Source organism: Canis lupus, chromosome 27, assembly GCF_003254725.2.
Source record: "Canis lupus dingo isolate Sandy chromosome 27, ASM325472v2, whole genome shotgun sequence".
Taxonomy (NCBI): domain Eukaryota; kingdom Metazoa; phylum Chordata; class Mammalia; order Carnivora; family Canidae; genus Canis; species Canis lupus.
In genome coordinates this window covers 15,238,490-15,265,037 of record NC_064269.1, presented here as the reverse complement: position 1 = coordinate 15,265,037, position 26,548 = coordinate 15,238,490, and the positions used below count along the sequence as shown (strand labels likewise).

The 26,548-nt window shown below is 36.6% G+C and overlaps 1 long non-coding RNA gene across 1 annotated transcript in view; it reads right to left on the bottom strand.

The window, feature by feature from the left end:
• Positions 1–4,092, bottom strand: part of LOC125753839 (uncharacterized) — a 92,927-nt gene extending 88,835 nt beyond the window's left edge. Inside the window, exon 1 of the long non-coding RNA XR_007406496.1 lies at positions 3,961–4,092. This is a non-coding gene — a long non-coding RNA (uncharacterized LOC125753839). The remainder of the gene's footprint in view (positions 1–3,960) is intronic.
• Positions 4,093–26,548: the final 22,456 nt, after the last annotated feature.

Below are 26,548 nucleotides of genomic sequence, written 5' to 3'. Positions count from 1 at the left end.
CATAGGCTTTCCCAGGAAAGAGAGAATCTGCTTAATGAATGTTGGGTAACAGTTTGGTTTGAATAGATTGCCTAAGCAAGAATCAATCTCTTAATTTTTCCTCGGACAAGTTAGGAGAGACCTAAAGGAAAATTGGCCTGTTGCCCCCAGATCTGTAGAACAATTACTTCCTTCCCCCCATCTCAGATGCCTCACGGCCATGCATCATGGCCTCAATAGTGAGCTAAGTGAAAACTCCTAACTCCCTTTCTGAATGATTAACAGATAGATGGGATATATTTTAATCTAAGACAGGTATTTATGACAGGAATAGGGTTTCCCTAGATGTTCTAATTAGAACAAATTCTCCACTTGTTTTTGTCTAAAAGTTGGACAGTAAACTTCCCAAGAAGACTCAAATTTTGTTTTACTCAGAATCTGGTAGTTCCATAGAAATGCGATGTGCATCTTGTAGAAATATGATTCAAGGTTTTTTTTTTTTAAGTTAATCCAATGATATTTTAAAACTCAACATACACACATAAATACACATACACATGTGATATTGCAAATTGAACCTACTAGAAGTCCATTAATATTGGATAAACTCATGTTGGGTCTGATTCAACTTAAATCTTTCCTGTCAACTTAGTTTAATTGATGGTTTCCTGATAATAAAATGAGTTTTAAATATTATGATTTATGATTATTAATCTGGATGATTTGTTTTCATATTTTATGAACAAACAAAATAGATGAACATTTTGGAGACTAAAACTGAGATAAGAGTACAACTGTTCTCTGTAATTTTTTATTACAAATGTTCTGTTCATCCAAACAGTATTACAAACTTAATTTTATACATGTAAAATATCACACTAGTGCTTCACACCATGCTTCTTTAGATATATGAGATATGAGTATAGAGTGATATACATCCTAGAGTAGTTATAAAATGAAAGTAATAGTTGTATTATTTGAATATCTTTACTTTCAGGGCAATTCCCAAGTCTGTTATTTTATTTATTTCTTAGAATAAGGTAAGATTCCCAGTCTCATTTTATAGGTCATGGAAATGACAAAAATGTACTGACTAGGTCGCTAATAGATTGAAGTGAAAGCACAGGTTTTCAAATACTTCCCCAGGGACTATTCCATCTAGTCACTTGAAAAATTGACTTTCTAAAATAATTAGAGTCACAAAACTTAAATCCTCCCCCAGGGACCAAAGTTTCTGAAAACTAACTAGAGTTTTCGCCCTCTCTGGCAGCATTAACTTTTAATAGATCATGAAAGTTCTCCAGCCCAACTGCAAAAATGCTTCTGAAAAAGAAGCATTAACCACATAATCAATTTGTGGAACAGAGAGACGATGATGAGCTGAAGAGAAGAGAGAGAAGGGTAAGAGAAATACTTTTAATAAATAAGTAAAATTTAGTAAATATTTTAGTAAAATAAGGTCATTTATCTTCATTTATCTTGTAATAACATCTTGATTTACAGAAAGGGATGAGTTTGGGGTTGGGGTGTCAAGATTAGGGGGAAGGGAGGTAAGTGTGAATTACAGTGGTCAATCTAGACATAGCTGCCTGATGAGAAAACACTGACTTCTGCAATACTACCGTAGAATTATGAACTGTACAGTGTTGTCACATAGGCTCTATCTCATGCTAAAAGCTCAAATCATTGTTATCTCAAAGGGTAGAACTGAGATTTGATGGTGGGTCTAGAGTGAGCATTAAAAATGGGTTCCTGACTCCCAAATATTGGCCATATTGCATTGTCTTTCTCATCACTGAAGTAATATGAAATATTAATAAATACTGGGAAATGGTAAGTATGTCTGCTACGTAGGAAAATATGTTTATTGTACAAAATAACTTTTAAAAATTGAAGACATTCACCTTCAAGGAGAGGCAGCAAGTTTATTAAATACATCTGAGGACTCAGTGTAGGTACTTCATCTCCATTATTAAAGACAGAGAAACCATACTTTAAAAACTAGTACATTTCTTCAGGTTTCTAGAGGGGAAGAAAAGGTGCTAGAAATGCTTCAAAAATCACATTGAGAGTGACTGATATGAGGGATTCATGGCACTCTATTTACCAGTTAGGAGGAAACACAAATGATGCCTATTATATATTTCTTTATTTTAGTAGGAATGATATAATAACTCTAAAAATAATAATTTCTTTCAAAAAGCAGGCCAGTACTTGGAATTTCCAAGCACATTAGTTTCAAATAACAACTACTAAGGCCAAGTACTCAGGCTTAAGTCTCCTCTTGAATAGTGAATTTTTCATTTCACAGAGTTATAGTTTGGTTAGTGCTGTAGTGAATATCCAGTGAAGCCTTGAAAAATCCCTCGTAATTGATTATCCCTATTCTCTCTAAAAAAACCAATTAAGCAATAAACAATGGCTTTTATCCCAAGATGACCCATTTTAATTTCTGACATCTACAAATATCACTTATTTTATATTGAGTCAATTATCTACCTCATTAAATCTACCCATTGGTTTATCTTCAGTCATTTATATGATTTAATATGTATATATATAAATAAATTTGTTACATGTATATGTTGTTCCTAAATCCATGCTTTTGAATTTAAAATATATTGTGAACACCTTTCCATGTCAGCATGATAGAAATATTTCACCCTTTGAAGTGAATCCATAGTATTCCATGATTTGAGTATGTTGGTTTGTGTAATGAAACCCCCTCTTTTTTTTTCTTTATAATTTTTTTTAAGATTTTATTTATTTATTCATGAGAGACACAGAGAGGCAGAGACACAGGCAGTGGGAGAAGCAGGCTCCATGCAGGAAGCCCAACGTGGGACACGATCCAGGGACTCCAGGATCACAACCTGGGCCGAAGGCAGGCGCTAAACCACCGAGCCACCCAGGGTTCCCTAATGAAACCCCTCTTGATAGATGTTTAGATTGTTCCCCTTTTTCCCTTTTGTTTTGTTTTGCTTTATTTCTTTCTTTCTATACTTACATAACTATTTTTTACATCGGTGCTTCTGAGACTCTTTGGTTAAGACTTTTGTATTAAAAGTTATTATTAGAAAAAAAAAAAAAGCTGCCAGTGTATATCTATGAAGAATGCAATGACCACTAACACAGTTTGATGCCACTGCCTTGATTAGTGGTAAGGTGTTAGCTATTTTATACATCTAGAGTTCTCATTTATCAAACAAGAACTTGTAAATTATCCAGCAGAGACCCCTGTTTGAATGAAATGCCCAAAGAGGGACACAGGATGTGGCAACTGTCCTGTGGAAACTAGAAGTCAGGTTACTAGGGCTTTCTATGCATTGCTCTACTTACTTACTTACAGTGATATACCTTTTATCTGTCCTTCTATTTTACCTCTAGAAGTTTGCCTTGCATCTGGAAAACAAGGTAATTTTCCTAGACTTCTCCAAATATTTAGTCTAATCAGCTAAAAGATATCACTACTAGCCTACCTCTTAGCTGCTCTTGCCTTAGGTTTCATGCATTTACTCTGTTCCAGCTAGACTCTGAACATGGCTCTTATCTAGCACTGCAGCTTAATTTTCAACTTGACTGCTCAGGGTTAAGTTGATCACTGGTCAGGGAATCGAGCAGAACTACTTGCATTTTCAAACATGTAAGAAATAAATTTACCAAAATTTTAAATGCGTGTCAAACTGTTTTACTTTTCCTAAAGTTCATTGTTAAGATTAAATGTTTTATGAAAAATGTCTATTTTTCTTAAAGTATTGTTTTTCCTTCTCCAGTTGAGTTCTTAAAACGTGTCTCATAGATCTTACATCTAGTAACTTTTTCCCTCTTCTGTGAACTACCTCTTCATACCAAATACTACTGTAGTGAGAGCCAGACTATTATATTTAGAACCCCCAGGAACTGCTGAGGTTTCCCTTATCTAGATAAGCAGTTTCCCTTCTGAAGCTTTATTGAGCACAGTTTCACTCATATTCCCCTTACCTTTCTATGTAGGTGTAGAGGACATTTTCTGGGCTCAAGTCACCTTCCTAGGACATCTCAGTTCTAGCAGGGACAGAAGATGGGCTCCACCTGCATATCAGAATGCCACTGGAAAAAGAGCAAATAAATGTGACATTCCAGAGGAGGAATCAATCATTCACTAATCCACCAGATAGTAAATCTTTGACCAATAAATATTACACAAAACACTAAGCTGCATTTTGTAGGAAAAGTTGAGGAAAGATATGGTTCCTTTCCATAAGGACCTTACAGTTTATTGTCAGAAAAATATGTATACTTTTGCAGGTAAATATATCTATGTGTGTTTGGCTAAGCAAATAGAAAAAGCAAAGAGTACCCACAGAAATAAACACTTATGAGTAAGTAAATAATAATAAACTAATTAGTCATTCATAACACATAGGTTAAGAGGTGATAGAGAGGGGAAGTTTCCAGATGAAGTCACCATTTGACTTCTTTTGACCTCCCCACCCCCAATGCTCACAAAATCTCTTGAGCTGGGCCATATATAGTTAGTCTTCCTTGGACCTTTCTCCCAGCAATATCCCTGCCTTTTTTTTTTTTTTTTTTTTTTTTTAATGAGGGAGAGGGAAAGAGAATCTCAAGCAGACTCTCTGCTGAGTGTGGACCCTGACTCAGGGCTTGATCTCAGGACTCTGAGATCATAACCTGAACTAAAACCAAGAGTCAGCTGCTTAACCTACTGCACCACCCAGGTACCCAGGCAGTAACATTCTTAAGGGAAGATGCAAGAAACTCCTGTTCTCTAGTTCCTTTTTCTCAACATCCCTGCCCTTTTTTTAAAAAAATTTATTTATTTATTTATTTATTTATTTATTTATTTATTTATTTATTTGAGAGGGAGAGAAAGAAAGTACAAGCAGGAGGAGGGGCAGAGAATTAGACTCACCATCGAGCAGGCAGCCCAACATGGGACTCAATCCCAGGACCCTGGGATCATGACCTGAGCTGAAGGCAGACACTTAACCAACTGAGCCACCCAGGAGCCCACCATCCCTGCTCTTGATCCTCAATATTTTACCTCATGAATGGGAAAAAGAGTCAAAGAATAGCAAACTCAGGAAAGACCTGGAAGGAAACTTTTTTTCCTAAAGACTAGCACAAAACTTACCTATGAGGACTACACAGCCTTCTCAGGGCTAGGAGTCCCCCCAAAGTAAAGAATGAGAGGGAGTAATCTTAACTTTTTTTTTTTTTTAAATTAGAATGTGCTACTTACGTATACAAGAGGATCTTTGTCAGGAATGTATATTATATAGTATTCTGTTAAAATAGATATAATTTACACTAAAAGATTAAAAAATTACATTCTAGTTATTAATGAAAGCAATTTGAAAGATTTAATCATACCAGTAATAAATACATTATAAATGTATTATCAGTATAACCAGTACAACCATTTTATTTTTGATTAGAAACTTTTAAAAAATATTATAGTGGTCTTTTTAAATTTACATTTATTTATATATTTATTTACTTACTTACTTTTAAGTAATCTCCACACCCAACATGGGGCTCAAACTCTCGACCCTGAGATCAAGAGTCACATGCTCTTCCAACTGAGCCAGCCAGGTGCCCCACTTTAGAAACTTTTATTCATATATAGTTATTCTCTACCAAAGCGAAAGTTCAAAGGAAATTGATAAATTACAGCTGGAGGATTAATATCAGTAAGCTTAAATGACTTCCCTATAACGGAAATAAATAGCAAAGGAACTCTAGAAAACAATGGATGATATTGAGGTCCATTTATAAAGAACTCTATTTATTGTTAGAGGTGAAAAGATGCAAGAAACTTCTTTCCAGCTCTAATTCCTGATTGTCACTTTAAAGGAGCTGATATCATTGAGATATTGACATTTTTTCTAGAGGTATTTCCCAGTTTCCTCTGTATGTCAAACTTTTATGTGATGAAGTAATCAATAACATTGATTTCATACATTGTATGTACATTCATACATTTCATAAATTGTAGATTTCATACATCTAAGCATTGGTATATTTAGATAGAAGTAGAATTACAAATAGGCAGGTCATATTTAATTCAAAGGATGTCAAGGGCCTCAAACACTTTTTGATTCACCATCAGAACTTTAGAGAACTTGCTAGTATTTGAAGATCCATAATACAGGATCTAGAATCTGACAAATTAAATTTGTCCAGCTGAGTCTGTCACTGATAAACTGAATAACTTTGGGCAGGTTACATAACCTTCTTGAGTCACAGTTTTATCATCTGCAATGAGGGACTCATATTAATATCTACCTCACAGGTGGTATCAAATTGATTAATATATATGGTGCAGGGCCCTAGGAACCACCTGAGGCAGAATTCAAAGATGACCCCCAGTGCCTCTCACCCTCGTGTGATCCTCTTGTCTTGAATGTGAGCAGAACCTGTGAATGTGATGCGGTATTACTCCCTAGATTGCATTAAGTTGCAAGGCAAAGGATTTTGCAGATGTCATTCAAGTTACTAAAAGCACTCTCCTTCCCAAATTTAAGGTTATATCTCGGTAAGTCAATCATTAACTCTCACTGCAGACTTGAAGGGTCAGAGTTCTGTCCCACCCAGCCTGGACCCAAACATTTTTCCTGAGCTAAGTGCGGTGCCAGTTTTCTCTGGGCATGCTCCAGAAGTCTCATCTCTTCCTTTCCTTCTCCTCCCAGATTTGCTCAGCTGGCCAGCTATTTCTCCAATGCCTTGTCTCTTTCCTTCCTTCCTTCCTTCCTTCCTTCCTTCCTTCCTTCCTTCCTTCCTTCCCTCCTTCCTTTCTTTTTTTGAGAAAGAGAAAGAGGACACATGAGTGGGAGTGAGGGCACTTGGTAGAGGGCGAAAGGGTGAGGGAGAATCTGAAGCAGACTGGAGCCCTCTCTCATGACAGTGAGATCATGATGAGCGGAAAATAAGAATTGGATGCTTACCCAATGGAGCCACCGAGACACCCCACCCCCTCCTCTCCCTTTCTTTGGAAGTACTGCATACTTGCTTTTTTCAATTGATTTCAGCTGTTAGGCTTCCCTCCTATTACTCCTCATCAAGTGTCACTATGATTTTCTTAGAAACTTCTTGAAATCAGCTGATTCTGGAGGGACTTATGGATAAAATCACTTGTGGACAGTTAGCTGTCATAGCAACTACAAATGCAGCAGCCACACCACGACTTTATTTGGCTTTAGCTTGGCTCAGGCAGTAAACAAAAAATCAAATTTTATCTGTGATCATGGTGAAGTGACACCAGAGAAGGCATCAAGATACATGTTTTTTTTACTACCAAAATTTTCTCATCCCTCACAGAAAATGAGAAAGTCATTTTTGCAAATGTGCAATTGAAATTTAAAATGAAATTAAAGTTTAATCAATTTAAATGTAAAATGAAATGTTCATATTTCTAAAAAATGTTTAAAAATGTCTTTGTCTCCTGATCTATTCCATGAATTTAGGAACTTATCCCAAGAAAACAATCTGAAATGTCCCCAAATAGTTCCATACCAAGTTGTTCATCACTGTTGCCTATAAGCAAAAACTTGGGGAGTAACCTAAATGTCTTCATCTGAATATTGCTTAATACTTATTAAAATCTATGCTCAGGGACACCTGGTGGCTCAGTTGGTTAAGTGTCCGCCCTTGGGCTCAGGTCATGATCTCAGGGTCCTGGGCTCAAGCATCAGACTCCCTGCTCAGTGGGGAGACTGCTTCTCCCTCTCCCTCTCCCTCTCCCTCTCCCTCTCCCTCTCCCTCTCCCTCTCCCTCTCCCTCTCCCTCTCCCTCTCCCTCTATCCCTCATCCCCTCACTCATGCTGTCTCTCTCTCAGATAAATAAACAAAAGCATTTTTAAAAACCTATGTGTTAAAATATGTGAATGTCGGTTTTCTTTATAAAAAAAATTTATGAACACGGGATTGAATATAATGTGTGAAGTTTTAAAATGTTGGTTATGGAGCGGTAAATGTAGTATTACCCCAATTTTATAAAATAAAAACATACATATGTTTTTGCCACACATAGAGAGAAGCTGGAAATGAGAGAGAAGGAAAGAAAGAAAGACTCCATTAGCTAAGAAAAGCAAATAGCCAGCATTTTGCATTGTCCTTTGGGGAATAGCAAAATCCTCCATGGAAATCAATTGTTGCAAACTTGGTATTTAAGCAAAGATTAAAAAATGTTCTTTGTGAAGAATAAGGCACTACGGCAACAAGCAGATATCCCAGTGGAAACTGCATAAACAATTGAGGACCAGCAAACTGAGAGAAGAAAAATTAAACTGTGGGCTTTTGCTATACAAAGAGCTACCACAAATTCTTTACTGAGGAGAAACAATGCTAATATAAAAACTGTACTGTGTAATATCATCATCATTATTTCATAAATATTTATGTATAGATCAATAGTTTGGTAAAATTCATGCGCATGCAATTCTTGGGCCAGGCAAGGCTTTGGGTGCTGATCTGAGGTATGGCATTGTGTAAGCAGGACAGAGCTGAGCTGGGAACCACAGGTCTGACACAGTCACTGCAATCTTGGGCTAATGCCTGTTCCATTTCATCAAAGAATAAAATCTCATAGGAAGGGACTAAACTTGAAATCAAAACACCAAAATCTGAGTCCTGGTTTTTTTATTCATCTATAAAATATAAAACAAAAATCCTTTAGTACTATGAACTGCAAATCTATATTATCAGAGTAATAACATCTACTGTATTTATCTGTTAGGGTTATTATATGATAAATAAGAAAATATACATTAAAGGGATTTATAATAAATTAATTGCTTTGGAAATATAAATTCTTGTTTTAGGCCTCAGTTTCAATGTTATAAAATCCTGTACTTGAGCTGCATTGTTAAGTTCCTAACCTTATGTCAAACCCACATGGTATTAAGACAGAAAGATGATCAGATCAAAGCTATGCTTTTCAGCTTCTTGGCTAAATACGAAGATGTGAGTGGGAGTGGAGCTGGAGTGCCAATGAAATATGAGACATGAGACCAACTTAGTGAGCCCAGAGTCAGGCATTCATAATTATGGTGCCATGGCTGCATTCCAAGTTGTACTTGACCTACTTGGAGCTAATAAATCTTGATGTGTTAATTTGGTATTCGATCCTGGTCATATCCTGACTTTTACTACAAAGGCTGTATTCTGGTTATTCCAACCTCCATCCCCAGCTCACCCTGTTCATTTGGGCTTTATTACATGGCCCAGAACTGATCATGGGCAGTGACTTCTGTCAAAGTACATCTCAGTATGGACAAAATGGACCAACATCCAGACCAAATGCATAACACTTCATGGGTCAAAAGATTTTTTATAAGAAATGTCTTATCTATAAAATGGCATTATTTATGTGACAGCATTTGCAAAAGAGATTTCATTTCTGCCTCTGCAACTGCAGCCTTGCTTTGGCTTCTTTATATTTTTATTAATATATGCTTTTGTACATTTACATGGACCCAAGCCACGAGCCATAGATGAATTTCCAGCAATATGGTCACTGCACCTTTATAGCTAAAGGGACCGACAATAGCATTTTACTTTTGTTTCCAACTCAGCTCTGGTTTGTGTAACCCCTGGGTTTTGTTGGCCATGATTTTCAAGACCCTACCTTTTTCACTTGCCAACTACCTTAACATTCTCTAACCCTATTATAAATAGCATTTTGTGAGCTATTAAAACAACAAGCAGGGGTGCCTAGTCGGTTAAGTGTCTGCCTTCAGTTCAGTCACAATCCCAGATTCCTGGGATCAAGCCTCGCATCGTGCACTATGCTCAGTGAGGAGTCTGCTTCTCTCTCTCCCTTTCTGCCCTCTCTCTTCCTTTTTCAAAAAAAAAAAAAAAAAAAGAAAGAAAGAAAGAAGCATATAAATAAAATCTTCTAGTAGAATCTAAATTATATAAGGTGATTGGTTACATAGTGCCTGAGCAACATGCTCTTTTAACTCTATCATTTGATCACAAAATATGGCTGACAAAATTTTGATCAGGGCACAGAATTAGGTACAGCAATCACACAGAGGCATGATGTTAGCCGAATGGTCAAGGAAAATGTGTGACTTCAAAGACTACTCAAAGATCCATTTCTCTCTATCTACCCACCCCAGGAAAACTAGTCCAACTAAAAGATAAAAAAAAGAAAAGGTAAGGATAGCCTGACAAGTAACACTGTGCCACAGACCATACGATTTGGCTGCAAACTCCTTACAAGTGACCAAATACCCCTGAAGCTGGAGAGATGCAATGTAATGATATTTAGTTACTTAGATCCTCTTCCTTTGATTAATCAAATTAACATTTTGAATATTTGTTTAATAACAGTTTCAGCTTACCTCATGTTTAAAGCCTTCACAAATGTCAACACATCATAAATACTGCAGGTGCAGCTATAAAACAAACATGTAAATTTAGGTGATGTTAATATTTATCCTATAAAAAATTAATGTGCATATTCATGAGCAATACACGAGGGTAATATATATGTTTCTAATAAGATTTCTTTATTACACAGCTGGTTAGACTCTCTATTTTACTTATTTCTGATGTGGTTTTGCATTCAGTAGAGTACTATTTTCCGACTCCATATTTAGATAATATGATCACAGTACTTATGAGTGGTTTGAAGAACAAAATGAAACAAAAAGTGACTATCATTATAGGTTGTAAACAATATGCTTTCGTGTTATTTCAGGGGAAAGAATCAGACCTGATTTTGCCATTTCTGCTAGCTAGGTACACTCAGGCTCTTTTAAAACCTTTTGGGGTCACTTGGGTGGCTCAGTCCGTTAAACAGGTCATGATCCCAGAGACCTGAGATCAAGAGCCCTGCTGAGCAGGGATCCTGCTTCTCTCTCCCCCCCCCGCCCTTGTATTCCCTCTCTCAAATAAATAAATAAATAAATAAATAAATAAATAAATAAATATCTTTAGGGGGAAAAAACACCTTTTGTAATCCTGGCATTCGTTTAGAATTGTATATTTTACAAGCACAATTAAGAAAAAATTATATTATATTCTTTCCCCCTTGAGCTCAACTCTCAGATAATAAGGAGGGCAGATCAGGGTCCTTGACCCCTTACAAGGAGGGCCCTTGTGGTTGCACATGAGTTATGAGAACTGGCACAATCTTTACCAATAAACAGAAGAGGCTCTTGGCTGAAACCAGTCCAGGGTGGAGAAGTCTGACCCATCCATAGGCATTTTCCTAAAATGATGATCATGACCCCAAATGGGAGAGTATTTCTTTCTATCATGATATCTCAAATAATTACAGAAAATCATGTGTTGTAGCCACAAGTGTACTTACAATAACTTACATCTCACTGAATGTGTGTAGTTACGGATGGGACAGTATTTTATAAGAGTGAGAGTTTGTTTCCTCTTAAGAAAACAGGAGAAAAAACTGTTAAATCTTATCAGGCTCAAAAAGAAAGAAAGAAAGAGAAAGAAAGAAAGAAAGAAAGAAAGAAAGAAAGAAAGAAAGAAAGAAAGAAAGAAAGAAAGAGAGGTATTATCTCTTTTTTATATATATTTTACTTAAAGTCAATTTGCCAACATATAGCATAACACCCAGTGCTCATCTCATAATGTGTGCTCCTTAATGCCCATCACCTAGTTAACCCTTCCTCCCCCTCACCTCCCCCTTCTGCAACGCTTGGTTCCCCAGAGGTATTATTTCTTTTAAAATAAACTTTCTTTTGGCCTTTCCAATTCTATTCTGTTTTTCTCTAGGTGTATCTTTATTAATTTAATTTCTTTTCACTATCACCAAATAATGCCTTCCCAGGTGCCTACCTTTTGAGAAGTAATTACTGTTGCCCTTTGTTTTCTAGGCATGGCAAGCCACAGTGAATGGAGGTGACAGTGAGGCCCTGGCTGGTCTGAATATTGCCTGACACGAGGGCAGGCTAGCTAGGTCACAGTGACTACACAGACTCCCTAGGGCTATACCACAGTTAAGGAAGATGTTTATAAGGAATGAGTGTCTTCTTATGAAAAGAAAACAGAAGCAAGAAGAATGAAGTAAATTTCCCCATCATAGGCTCTCAGCCTGTTTCTAAAATCTCTTGTCAAGTTTATAAATATAATTGTTAAGTGCCTGGTAAGAGTGGAGGACAAAATACCAATGTCCAGGATCAAAGAATCCTTTCTGAAAAAAAGAGAAAAATAGAATTGTATTGATGGTGCCAAGTCAAGGGCAGGAAAACAAGTTATTTCTCCCTTAAAAATGTAAGCCCATTTTAGAAAAATTTCTTCCTTAGGGCCATAATTAGCCAATAGTATCATCCTATAACAGAAGATATACTGTCTGACTGTTCCGTGCTCAAGTATGTCAGTATGTGCATACCATACAGAGGAATCCTACACTCCTACTGTGAGAAGAGTTGGAATTCATGTTATGTGGAAATTGAGCAGGACTCTGACCCCAGGCATTTATTTCTACTGATTCTCACTCCTGATGCCCTATTTCAGGATATTAAAACTAAACCTGAACAATTTTAATTTATAATTAATTATGTTCAGCTGTCTTTACAATTAATAGCTGTTCTAGACCTGCTGACCTAACCTTTGGAAACTGGCTGCACAACTCTCCTTAAAAGTTTGGCTTTCATACCACTGGACTAAGGTTCAATTGTACTAGCTAATTAGGAATTTTAATTTTGTTTTAATTAAAACATGTCAGGTCATGTGTTAGATGTTCACACAATAATAAAAACCTAGATTATAGGTATTATCCACAGTATCTTCTCCCAAAAGCATGATGGAGGAGACATCATCTAATAAGGGAATAGTAGATATACCAATGAGGTTGGATTTATACATCTGTGTGCCATATTGCATACAGCCTCTTTTTCTTTTCCTGTTCTATATTGTGATGGTGAGAAGGATCCTATATTCCTTTCAATTTTTCCAACTTACTGTACTCCTTTAACTGATTTTCCAGGGCAAGCAACATGTTTCATTGCTATCTTACAATATTTTCATGCTCATGAAACATAGTCCTTGACTGTGCATAGCACAGGCCCTCCTCCGTTGACAACTGATAGATTCTCAGAGAGGGGGAAAGAGTTTTAACGCAGCTCTCTTTTCCTTGAGGGCTGAAAAAGAAAAGAAAAGAAAACAGATGCTAATGTATTATGTGAGGGCGTAAACACTACCATTTTTCCAGGGAAACAAGAACATTGCTAATGAGAGCGATTAACATTTCAGAACTGACTGCAGGCATTTAACTATGTAGACAACATTTCTACTAAATTTTAGAATTCATATATTTTAAGTAATTGTAAATTTGCCACTTCGATTTTTATTGCTAATTCCTTGCAAATACTCTAGCACAGTGGGATCTGAATTTGACTTTATGGCTTCACGTTGCTGTTCTTTTTTATTAAGTTAGAGGCATAGGTGAGTAGAAAATACTTTTCCTTGGCCCAAACGTTTATGTTGGGCCAAGGAAAAGTATTGAAAATAAAACAATTCTTTTTCTCCCTCCCTATTTAAGTAAATCTGATCAGAAAATAATACATTTCTTCCTTAAAACCTCAGTTCCTACATATAATGTGATTAAGAACTTTGTATCAATCTTGGGTAAGGTTTTAGAGATCTGCCTGTTAGGAGTTGAATTATGTCCCCTCAGAATTCATATGTTGATACCTTCAGTATCTCAGGGTGTGACCTTATTTTGAGAAAGAGTCTTTATGAAGAGAATTTAGTTAAAATGAGGTCAATAGGATGGATCCTAATTCAATACGACTGATATCTTTTTGAAAAGGGGGAAATTTGAACACAGAGACATGTGGAGAAAGACAATATAAAATGACTTACAAAGAAGACAGCCATCTCTAGGCCAAGGGCAGGGGCCTGGTACATACCCTTCCCTCACAGCCCTCAAGAAGAACCACCCCTGCTGACCCTTTCATTTGGACTGCTAGCCTCTAGAACTGTGGGACAATACATTTCTATTGCTTAGGCCACCAATATGTTGTACTTTAATATTGCAGTCCTGGCAAACTAATATATTGCCTAAAAACCTTTGTGAGAGGCCGAAAAACGGCCTCCAAAAGAGGTCACATCCTGATCCACACCCTAATCCTCATCCTAATCTATGAATATGTATAATTGCATGGCAAATTTCAAAGGTAATTAAAGTTGCAGATGTAATTAAGTATGCTGATCAGATAGACTTAAGACAGGGAGGTTTCCTTGAATTATCCATGTGATCACAATGCAAATACAGGGTCTTACATGTGGATAAGGGAGGAAGTGAAAATATAATGTGATATAATAAAAATTCAACCCGCTTCTGACTTTGAAGTTGGGAGAAGGAAGCCATGAGCCAAAGAATGTGAGTGGTCTCTAGAAATGAATTTTCCTCTAGAACCTCCAGAGGGAGTACAACCCTGCTGTGTCCTTGGCTTTAGCCCCGAGAAACTGATTTCAGATTCCTGACCTCTGGAACTATAAGAAAAATAATGTGAGTTATTTTAAGGCACCAAGTTTGTCACAATTTGTTACAACAACAATAGAAAAGTAACACAAACTTTATCTAATGTCAAAAATTCAACTCCGTATTTTACCACCCTAGACACTAGTCACCCTAGTCGCTCACTGCTAGCGTGTTCATATGATTCTTTTGCTAGAAAATGTTCTAATAGACTGACAAAAAAGGAGCCCCATGACTAAAATGTGCATAATGATTTTGTAAAGCTTTTTTTCTAAGTTTTCTGGAGACATTCTTAGTGATCTATAAATATCCAAGTACTAGGCCACCTTCCCTGTGCCTACTTCAAGCCACAATTAAATTTATCCCCAAGTAATCTTCCCCCAGGCCATCCAGGATTAAGATCATGGAATAGTTGGCAGTGCTTTCTTCATAGTCAAATACAAGCAAGTTTGGTAATTTAACATTTTCTTTGTCTTCGAGTCTTACCCTGTCTCTTTTTAAAGAAACAGCAATAATAATTTTGGTCTTCCAAAAAACAAAATAATGAAGAAACACAAAAAGAAAAATCACATCATCAGTGGTAATGTATTTGTTCTTTTTTTTTTTTTAATTTTTAAAGATTTTCATTTATTTATCCATGAGAGACACAGAGAGAGAGAGAGGCAGAGTCACAGGCAGAGGGAGAAGCAGGCCCCTTGCTGGGGGAGCCTGATGCAGGACTCAATCCGCGAACCCCGAGTTCATACCCTGAGCCGAAGGCAGATGCTCAACCACTGAGCCACCCAGGTGCCCCATGTATTTTTTCTTTGAATCAAGTTCCATTCACGGAAGAATTTATTAATGGTTCGGACTGCATCAGAGTATATGTAAACATTGTTTGGGTCATTGGACTTGACCCATAGGTCCCTTACAAACAAGTAATTCAATAATTATGATTCTTTGTTGATGTAGATCAAAGCTAAAGTACAGAATCAGTCTGCTTTCCTACAATAAAATTGATTATAAAATCAGAAAAGCAAGACTTTCTTTATTGCATTTGAAGATTCGAAGTTAGGCTCAGTAGCACTTCATTTACCTGGCATGCTTGCAGATTTGTTTTAAGGATAAAATAGGAAATATTTCCTAAAGTTGGGCACAATAACTGACATGGGAAAACCCTTAATTAAATGCTTGGTCATGTATTTAATTGCAAAATCTTTTTACTTCAAAAATAAGTTACAAAAAATAATTCCTCAGAATAGGAATTTGATGAATGAGAAGTAATAATTGCTTCACAATTCAGAGATAGTGATGGGGGAACAAGGCGAGCTGAGGACAAAGCACAGCTGATATATCACAAACAACCCCAACCTGGTTTGGAATATGTGTGGTATTTCTCAGGAAGCTTCCAGTTGTCTTAATGTTAATTCCTTGCTAGAGGGAAAAACAATCTTTAACTTGACAACGGCAAGGCCTCCAGTATCCTGTAGATCCTCCTTAGCATATGAAAATCCTTTTGAAATCTCCCTTTTGCTTACCTCCCCCAACTCCTGGTTATATAATCAGCCACTTCTCACAAGCCCTGGGCAGCATCTCCACCTTCCGGTGGATCCTGTCCCCGTCCTTTAATAAAATCACCATTTTGCACCAAAGACGTCTCAAGAAGTCTTTCTTGGTCATGGGCTCTGGACCTCACCTATATTCCAAAACTTCATCAATAATATTGTGGCCGTTTACTCATTTAAAAAAATGTTGCTCAATTCTCCAAGGAGGTGATTGTAACATGGATACCTTTTGGAAAATAAAATATTCAGCCAAAAGTCGAAGCAATCTTATTTAAAGTTGTTTCTTGCCCTCAATACAACCCTTTTCTTAGCGACACCTGCTGATTTTTTTTAACAGCATTCAAAAATATACTCTTTATTCCACATTGATACCCATTTAAAAGTTTAAAATAGTGCTTTACATCCTGCTTCTACGAAGCCTTAAGAGCCAGGCTCTTTCGTGAGAGTCTTTTGGGAGGGGGGGCAGGGGCATGTGAGCAACATGGGTGGCCTTCCTGTGCCCTCCCTTTTAATCAGACAGCTCAGCTTTCTCTAATTACATGCTGGGTTTCACATTTGGTTGGAATAAAGGTTTGGGTACCACTGTCTTAGTTTATCCCAATAAAAATTATATCCATACAGATCATATTAATAAAAATATTTCAACTATGTCATAGATTGATGGTCACTCACAGGTACATGGCTAGCCAGGATAAAGACTTTGCAAATAGGTGTAGTCACATGACTAATTTGTCACTAACAGAATGCAGCTAGAAGTGGCATATAATGTATCTGGACCATGTCCTTCACAGGAGGGGGTGTGTCCCTGACAACCCAAGTTCTAACATAGCTGCTGCTTGGAACAAGGATATGATTTTTGGAGATGTCTCTGCTTTGAAACTTTACAATGAAGGCCATGCCACCAAGGAAATCTGGGAGTAGTCTGTATACACAGATACTATTAATGCCACCATAATAGCCTTGAATTATCTAAAATGCAGATTTTAATGAGAAAGAGAAACAACCTTTCATCGTGTCTGAGCCATTGTCATTTTGGGTTTCTGTTACATGCATCCAACCCTAAATAAAATACCATCTTATGGGTTTTTATGATATTATCTCTAAAGACTATTAAATCCAACTGAATTTTTATAACTAGATACATAAATCATATCTTATACTTCTTGCTATTCATTTATTTATGGGCTTAGAAAGATAGCAGTTGTATGAAAAACCTAGACATCTCCTTTACACACCAATTATTTTCCTATCAATGCAAATAAATTAAAAGAATAGGGATCCCTGGGTGGCGCAGCGGTTCGGCGCCTGCCTTTGGCCCAGGGCGCGATCCTGGAGACCCGGGATCGAATCCCACGTCGGGCTCCCGGGGCATGGAGCCTGCTTCTCCCTCTGCCTGTGTCTCTGCCTCTCTCTCTCTCTCTGTAACTATCATAAATAAATAAAAATTAAAAAAAAAAATAAAAGAATATTGTGGCTTCCATAATATGCTGTACTTAGTAAAATTAAGAGCTATCATCTCAGTTTACAAAAAAAAAAAAAAAGAGGTGTGTATTACACAATACTGCTTTCAGTTTAACTCCAGTCACAAAAATATTCCAAGGTAAAACAAAATTAACTACCCTAAAGATAACCATCTAAAGTATAAGCATATTTACAGCCCAAGCTTACAGTCTTTTAAATAACAATAAACAAATGTTCCTAAAAGCTTTTGAAGTGAACATTTTATTCATTTAAGTCAAAAAATACCATTACCCCGAATAATCAGTTGAAATTCGTAGACAATAATAAAGTGACTTGTCTAGCTAGATTAGTCAGTGAATAGGAAGGAATGTTCATGATCCACTCTTCAAAGGGAAACAAAAACAAAAATGACTTTTAGAAAAATAGACTTTTAATAGTCATAAGAATGGAGTATTTGTGTTGTCATTTAAGAAATATTAAAGAAATTTAAAGATGGAATATAGTAATATAATAGATTTCTGCACCAAGGACTCAGTACTGATAAGACAGACCAGAAAATGAAAGAGAGGGCTCTTCTGAAATTTCAGCAAGGATAGGGTTTTGTTATCCTAGGGATGAATCTAAGGAAACCATAAATAAAGATCTCGAGGGAATAATAATACAGAAGGACTGAACTGAGATGAAAATCAAGCTGTCTAGGCCAAGTAGGATAGGAAGTCTAGGTGATAGGAAACCAGCAGAGGTTACTCTAGGCAGCTGGTTTATCATTAGCAGAGAGTTATAGCAGAGAGATAAGTTGTCAGGGATGAGAACGAGGCTAGTTGAGTTGAGATAGGCAGAATTGAGATAGCAGGCAGAAATATTGTTAGTGGGAGCAAGAGAAATTAAGCAAAATTTCAGTTACTATGAATTTGGGATACAGGAAAAGAACCAAATTCACCAAAGGCATCTCGATACCATGGTCAAAGATATGTGAACTACAAGTGGAGTAGTCAATGATTAGCCATGACCTACCGTTTATATATATCTCCTAGCCTAGGAATACGACTTGACCTTGGGAAAGGAGGGAAACAGGCTCAGCCTAAAGAGATTTCAGGAGAGAAACCAAACAATATTGTTTTCTTCTAAAGTCCTACAACACCATGGAAGTAATATGGCCCCATAAAATGGGAAACAAAATGTGAATGAAGTTTGTAATCAAGAGTGATTAGGGAGCACCTGTGAGGTGACAATGGGATTCAAATGAATACCAATTAGAAGAGGGGAGAAATAAGTAGGATGGAGTAAAGAGTGGTGATGGCAGAGGCTCGGTGTCATCCTGGATTTTAGGCAAAGTCAGTCAAGGGAATCAAAAGATCCGGAATCAAGAAAGCATGTCTAAAAAACAATACTGTTTGAGGCAGCTGAGGAGGCAAATACAAAAATGGATCATGACAACACAGAGACAATGAAGCTCAAAAAATAAATTTTTATAATTTTTAATATTTTAAAATATTTATATGTAAAGGGAAAAATTTTATTTAAAGCCAAATTGTTGTTGTTTAAGACCTTTAAGACCGTAACTCACAGCAGAGAAACAAATCTCTAGTACTCTTCTGTTTGCAAAAACTGGTTGGGGAGAAAAGGTAAGATCTAGAGAAAGTACTGTATTGTTTAGTCTCTGGGCATGCAAATGAAGATGCTAATTCTGAGGTGAAAGGTAAGGAAAATTGGGGTGTACTGCCAATTAAAAGGGGAACATCATCATTATCTCAGTGTCTGGGAGTCCACAATAGAGAGAAGATACAATTACACAGGCCTTCTGGCTTTTCAACCTACCAGAAACACTAGCTTCTGGGTATTTGCTCTTGTTGTCTTTGCTGTGAGGAATGCAAAGATATCCACCCACTATGACTTGCATTTTATCTCCTTCTGATCTCTAAACAAACGTTATCTTCTCGTTGAGACTTCTGTCACTTTATTTAAAATTGATTCCTCCATAAATTTAAGAAACATACAGGGGGGAAAAAAAGACAAACAAAAACAAACACAAACCAGACCCAACTATAGAGAACAAACTGATGGTTACCAGAGGGGAGGTAGGTCAAATAGGTGTAGAGGATTAAGACGGCACTTATCCTGAGCGCCGAGTAACATATAGAACTGTTGAATCACTACATTGTACACCTGAAACTAATGTAACAATGTATGTTAACTGTACTGGAATTAATTTTTTTAAATTAATTCTTTCAGATACACACAACTCTTTTGCCCTCCTGTAGTGAATTAAAGGGTGGCCTTCCAAAAGCTATGTCTGTCCAGAACCTGTAAATTTTCTTTTCTTTTCTTTTTAGGAGGGGGAAGGGCAGAGAGAGAGTAGGAGAGAGAGAGAATCATAAGGAGGCTCCATGCCTAGCGACTCACCTCACGACTCTGAGATCATGACCTGAGTTGAAATCAAGAGACATGCTTAACTGATTGAGCCACTCAGGGGCCCCCAACACCTGTGAATTTTGATCTTATTTGGAAAAAAGGACTTTGCAGATGTAATTAAGGACGTTGAGAGGAAATCATCCTGTATTTAGGGTGAGTCTAAATCCAATACCAGTTGTTCTTATGAAAGAAAGGCAAAAGGAGAATTGAGGCACTGAGCCAGGAGAGGAAGCCATGAGAATAGGGAAACAGACACTGGAGCTATGCTGCCACCAGCTAAGGAGTGCCTGGTGCCAACAGAAACTGGGAAGAAGCACACAGGATTATCCCCTGCAAGCCTTGTGAAGGAGCCTTGATTATGGACTCTAGCCTCCAGAACCATGAGAGAATACAATTTTGTTTTAAGACACCAACTTGATAGTAATGTGTAATGACAGCCCTAGAAAATTAATACATGGTCTTTATCAGCAGCTGATTCGTGATGTGTTTCACTTATTTTCTGTTATATTGCCTGTCTTTCTCCACTAGAATGCAAGCTCCAGTGGAGCAGAGGTTTCTTTGGGGCGGGGAGGGGGGGATGGCCATATCCCTAGTTCCTTAGAACTGATATTTTCACATGCTACACATTCAAGAAATATAAGTGATTCAATATTTAAATAGATGAAAACTGAGCTGAGTTCCACATTTGGATCTTTGTGGAAGAGAGAAAACAGAATGCCCTAAAAGAAACACATGAGTGAGATGGAAAGACTCAGGCAGGTGGGGACTTAGATTTAGAATGACCAGGAGAACATTCTAAAGGCATTAGAGCACCTCCAGAGTCTAAAGAAATTAGAAGGATGAAGAACATGATCTGAACTCTGAATTGTACAAGCTTTGCCCACACAAATTGTTGTGAAGTGTTTAAAAGCACATCTTTTTTTTCTGGATTGTGGCATCTAGTGTTAATAGGTCCTTGCTCTACCCAGAGAGTAATATTTTAAGTAAATTTCATTCTTTCCAACTAAAAAGGCAGAAGTTCATAAAACATCCCACACTGCAGTGCAGGTGAAGAATGCCATGGCTGTGATCAGAATACTTAGATTAAAAACCTTTACATAGGTAGCCCCAGTGGTGCAGTGGTTTAGTGCCACCTTCAACCCAGGGCCTGATCCTGGAGACCTGGGATTGAGTCCCACGTCAGGCTCCCTGCATGGAGCCTGCTTCTCCCACTGCCTGTGTCTCTGCCTCTCTCTCTCTCTCTCTCTCTCTGTCTTTCATGAATAAATAAATAAAATCTTAAAAAAAAAAAAACCTTTTACATATACAAAAATATGCAGCTGTAGATGCTAATGAAAAATAGCATCTGGCAGTATTGTATTCTTAAACAACAACTGATAATATAGCAATGCCTATGAAATATGACCTAAAACATGTTTTCCTTTTCATCCAGCAAGTTCATTTCTCAGAAATCATAATGTATGTGCCCAAATATTCAATTGCAAAGATAATTACCATAATGCTATTTACAATAGGAAAGAAAAGAAAGTAAACTAAGTGTTCAAAAATAATGGATATTTAAATGACTTTCAACATGCCCATTAAAGATGTCATAGAACTATGTGTTTTGAAAAGGAAGGAGATTCGTGATATATTAAGTGATAAACAAGGGTACAGAACAGAATACAGAGTGGCTTTAAGATTTTATGTACAAGAAGATCCATTAAAAATCTGAAAGATACATACAGTATGGATGGTTCTTATCTTCTCTTTATCTGAATTTTTATAATGCATATGTGCTACTTTCAAAGCAAAGGGGAAAATGATTTATTTTTAAAATGAATCCAGCTTATGAAATTCTGTGTTTAAAATTTTGTATTTCATTTACATAAAAAGATTGATAACTTTGTACTTGATACTATCAAATTGGTGATCTTTCTTAATGTCACCAGCAAGGCATTAGGGTATATCACATAAAAAAGAAAAAACGTGTACCTGGGTGGCTCAGTCTGTTAAGCATCTGCCTTCGGCTCAGGTCATGATCCAGGGTCCTGGGATTGAGCCCCACATTGGGCTCCCTACTCAGCTGGGAGTCTGCTTCTCCCTCTGTCCTTCCCCCTTGTTCGTGATCTCTCTCATCCTTTCTCTCTCTCTCTCTCTCTCAAATAAATACATAAAATATTTTTTAAAATAAAAGAAAAAACAGGGAAGCCCAGGTGGCTCAGAGGCTTAGGGCCGCCTTCAGCCCAGGGCCTGATTCTGGAGACCAGGGATCGAGACCCACGTCGGGCTCCTTGCATAAAGCCTGCTTCTCCCTCTGCCTGTGTCTCTGCCTGTCCGCCTCTCTCTCTGTGTCTCTCATGAATAAATAAATAGAATATTTTTAAAAGGAAAAAAAGAAAAGAAAAAAAAGAAAAAACAGAACTTACATGTTTAGGAAAAAAGGAAAAGGAAAACTAAAAGTGGATCAGAGTAGAATCACTTTCTTTAGTCACTCCTTGGCAAAGAGATTTCATAATTTAGAATGAAGAGAGATTATAATTCCTATCAGAACCCACATAATGATTATGTAGTTGGTTGTGTACAGTTACATTCAAGCTGACTATACAATAATGTAGATTTGGTCACCATTTCATATGTTCTTTACTATCTTCATAAGTCCTCAGTTATAAAATCTTTTCTTATTAGGTCTCAGGTAGGTAACTAAGTTAAGTAAACTCTAACCAACTTTGTGTCAAGATTCTGTCTTCTAGAAAGGAAAATCAAGGTACACATTTTTCCCTACAGAATAAGAACCTATTAAATTAGTCTTCACTCGGCCTGGGTTTGAAACCTAAATAAAAAGAACTACTAACTCAGACAACTGCAGGAGCATTTCAAAGTGGATTATCAATCAGAAAAAAAAAAAAAAATTCAAAATTTTAAGAAGCTTTTGCTTCTTAAACCCAGTACCCTCCAGTTTCCATTCTTTTTATAAATGGCAGTAGAAACCAATTGACAGAAATGCCTACTTATAAAGAAGTTGGGTGTTGATTACTGAGTATTAATAATGTGTGCAGGAGAAGAGGCAGTCCTTTCAATGAAAAAGATCCCTGGATCCCTGGGTGGCGCAGCGGTTTGGTGCCTGCCTTTGGCCTAGGGTGCGATCCTGGAGACCCGGGATCGAATCCCACATCAGGCTCCCGGTGCATGGAGCCTGCTTCTCCCTCTGCCTGTGTCTCTGCCTCTCTCTCTCTCTGTGACTATCATAAATAAATAAAAAAAAATTAAAAAAAAAAAAAAAAAGAAAAGAAAAAGATCCCTGTATGTGAAGAAAATAACCTAGAAAAATAGGTGTGCTTTTGTTCTGCCCTGTGAAAGAATATAAATCCATAATGTTTTCCTTCTTGTTCCCCCCACCTCATGTCATAATTCTAGTTCAAGATGTTTCCTACCCCATTAAAAACTACCCTTCTTGGGTAAAGAGTTTTTCTTTTAACCAAGGTATATTTTTTGACAAACTGAGATAATTGATCAACCAGTTCATGCCAAGTTATAAAATTTCTAATGGACTGGCTCTCAGGTCATAATGTTGCCTTCTAAGTCACAAAATCACTTCACTTATTTCACTTAACAGTAAATGAAATTAAATTACTGAGGATAGACCAGAATTAGTACAATTTGTATGGGAACAAGGCTTTTATTCAACCTCAAAATATCCCATTAATCTATTATACTACAGTCTAGATAGGGTTGGCTATGCTTGTGGGTCGACCCTTGTCCTCGTGAGACATCCTCTTACTTCACCATTTAGGTTTTTGCATTAGAGACAACATACATGCAAAGAAGCTTTCTTGTAGATAAGTCTATAAACTTTGTTTAGCTTCCCAAAAATAAATTGTAGGGAAAAAAAAAAGACACTTCTAAGTTCTGATTTTTTTTCAAAAAAATTCAGTCTTTCTAATACAAGTTGGAAAGATTAGAAAAGAGAAAAAGAGGATATACCTTTGAAAGCTTCAAATAATGAGAATAAAAAACACTAAATGAGTCTAAGGACATTTGAGGTAAAAAATGTCTTTAATTAGTTATCATTCCACCAAATGTGACTTCACCTTTTTTTTTAAGGTCATTAAATTAGCCTTTATTAGAATATTGTAGCAGTGTGTTTTGAAGAAGGCAGCCCTACAAAATAAGGATTTTAAATTACCTCCTAATCCATTTCTAACTGCATGGATAGGAAAACTAGGGTTGGAGCTGAGGTGGGGATCAGCGTACCCCATCTCCATGTCAACACATGAGGACACCCCCCTACCTGTACGGGGATGCTAGGTGCACAGCACACTCATAACAGCTTCTGCCTGGCCTTGTGGAACCAGTTTTTAAGGAGTAGGAGAACCCAAAATGAACACAGTGTGACTTCACAATTTTAACAGTGACTTTTTATATTCACTCTTTTAAACATAAATCTGAATTACTTGAAAGGAAAATCTTTGGTTTATTTCTAAATATTTCTAAATAGGAGACGATGATGAATAATGTCCCAGCCTCAAGTCTTTCAGGAACTACTGGTAAAACAGGACACGTTATATTTTTATTTACTAAAATACTAAACTAGTTAATAGCAAATGAGTCTGTCTTTTTCCTATTGGATTAAATTCTTTTCACTCTCTTTTTATACTTGATACAGCTTATCTTGGGAAATTAGGTTTACTAGCTGAACTAGAATACAGGACTGGAAATAATGGGGTTGCTGACTAATTCAGTGATCAGAACCCAGATCAGCTAATAAGAGCCAATAAAGTGATTTCTGGATCTATATGGCAGCCACTGCCCCAGATCTCTTTTTGACTGGTGCAAATGGAAACATATTTGTAAAATAACGGAGTACATTGGTAACATTCCTTACTTCTGAATAAGGATAACATTCTAATCTAATTTCTAGAGGATTAAATAAAAATAAATCTAAAAAGCATGCAGCACATTTAAAATCTCCCTGTTAGTTATTATTATCATCTCTATATAAAAGTAAATGAGGAAAAAGAAGGAATAAATGAGTTTCTGATTGATGAAGATGACATGTTTACCAGTTACAGGAAAAAAGACACATGCCCAAATGTATCTTCTCTAACAGAATTGACTTTGAATTGCAAAGAGCAAAACAAACAATGAAAGGAAGTAATACATGTTATGGATAATAATATAATAATAAGTACTAGATGGTCAATGGATTCAAGTATCTAGGTCCTAGTTAACATTATAACAGACTGGGAGGAAATTTACATATCATTCAGGAACATTTATATTCAAAGAAATCACATAGTTTTTGGAAGATTGGTAATGGGAAAGTTTTCCAATTTCCAAAAGCAAGGAATGGGTAACTACTGGAAATGATTGACGAGGCATCTATTTTTGGTAAAATTGTGGAATTACGTATTAAATAAATGAGAAAAACAAGGTGATTGCCAAGAGGTATCATTGCTTATCTAAAGTAAATCATAGTAAAATACTTTTCTTGAGAGTATTGCTTTATTCATTCATTTTCTTGAGAGTATTGCTTTATTCATTCATTCATTCAAAGTTAAAGAGAAATATATGATTACTTTAATGAAATAGTAATTACAAATTTCATAGATATATTTGACTTAAAATGACATCAAACACCGAAGCTATTTTTTAATGGCTATATACCAAACTTAATGAGCCCTTCAGTTACCTGCTATAAGATTCTATCGTTGGCCATCTAGCTGTATAACAATTTTCTCAATGCCCCAATGAAGATATTGAATGAACGCAAATAATCAATCAAATTAGTTAAAATATGTATTTAAAGCATATAAGTCAGGCATTATTATAAGTGCTGGGGGGCTGGATAGCAGTGAACAAAATATAGACTTTTTAATAAACTCTTTTTTCATGGAGCAAACATTATGTTTGAGAGAAAAAAAACAAGGAATTCACATATAAAAAGTCAAATAATTCATTTTTTAAAATAATAGAGTGTGATGGTGAGTGGAAGTTTATAAAGTGTGATCAAAGATGAAACGTTTTATACAAAAGTAATCAGTGGAGACCTAAATGCCATAAAGCCAAAAGGATACCTAATAGTAACAGATTTTAGGTTCTATATTATCCTGGAAGAGTAAAAAACTGTTAAATATGATTACAATAAATGCATAGTACTACATTTTTGTTTTAAAAAAATTCATTTCCCTGGCACCTAGGTAGCTCAGTTGGCTCAGCATCTGCCTGGGACCCTGGGATCAAGCCCCAAGTTGGACTCCCTGTTCAGCAGGTGCCTGATTCTCCCTCTCCCTCTGCCTCTTCCCTGATTGTGCTTTCTCTCAACAATTAAATAAAATTCTTAAATCTTTGAAAAAATCCATTGCTTAAGTAAATGATGAGGAAAATTTTGCTTGCTAGCAACTCACATGATAAAGATATATGGTATTAATTAACCACAAGTGTAATATAATTAAAAAATAGAGTATAGATAGCAAAAAAAAAAACTATCACATTAGTTTGTTTCCAACAACAGAAGAATGGTGTTCTCTAAGGAAACTAAGTTGTCCAGCCTCAGGGGATAGAGGCAGATCATGGAAGCTGAAAGATTCTGGAGCCAAACTGCCTGAGTTCAATTTCTGGCTTTCCAATATGACCTGGGAAAACCGCCTAATAACCCTGCAGGTCCGTTTTCCTCATCTGTAAAACACAGGCCACCAATCACTTATGCGAAATT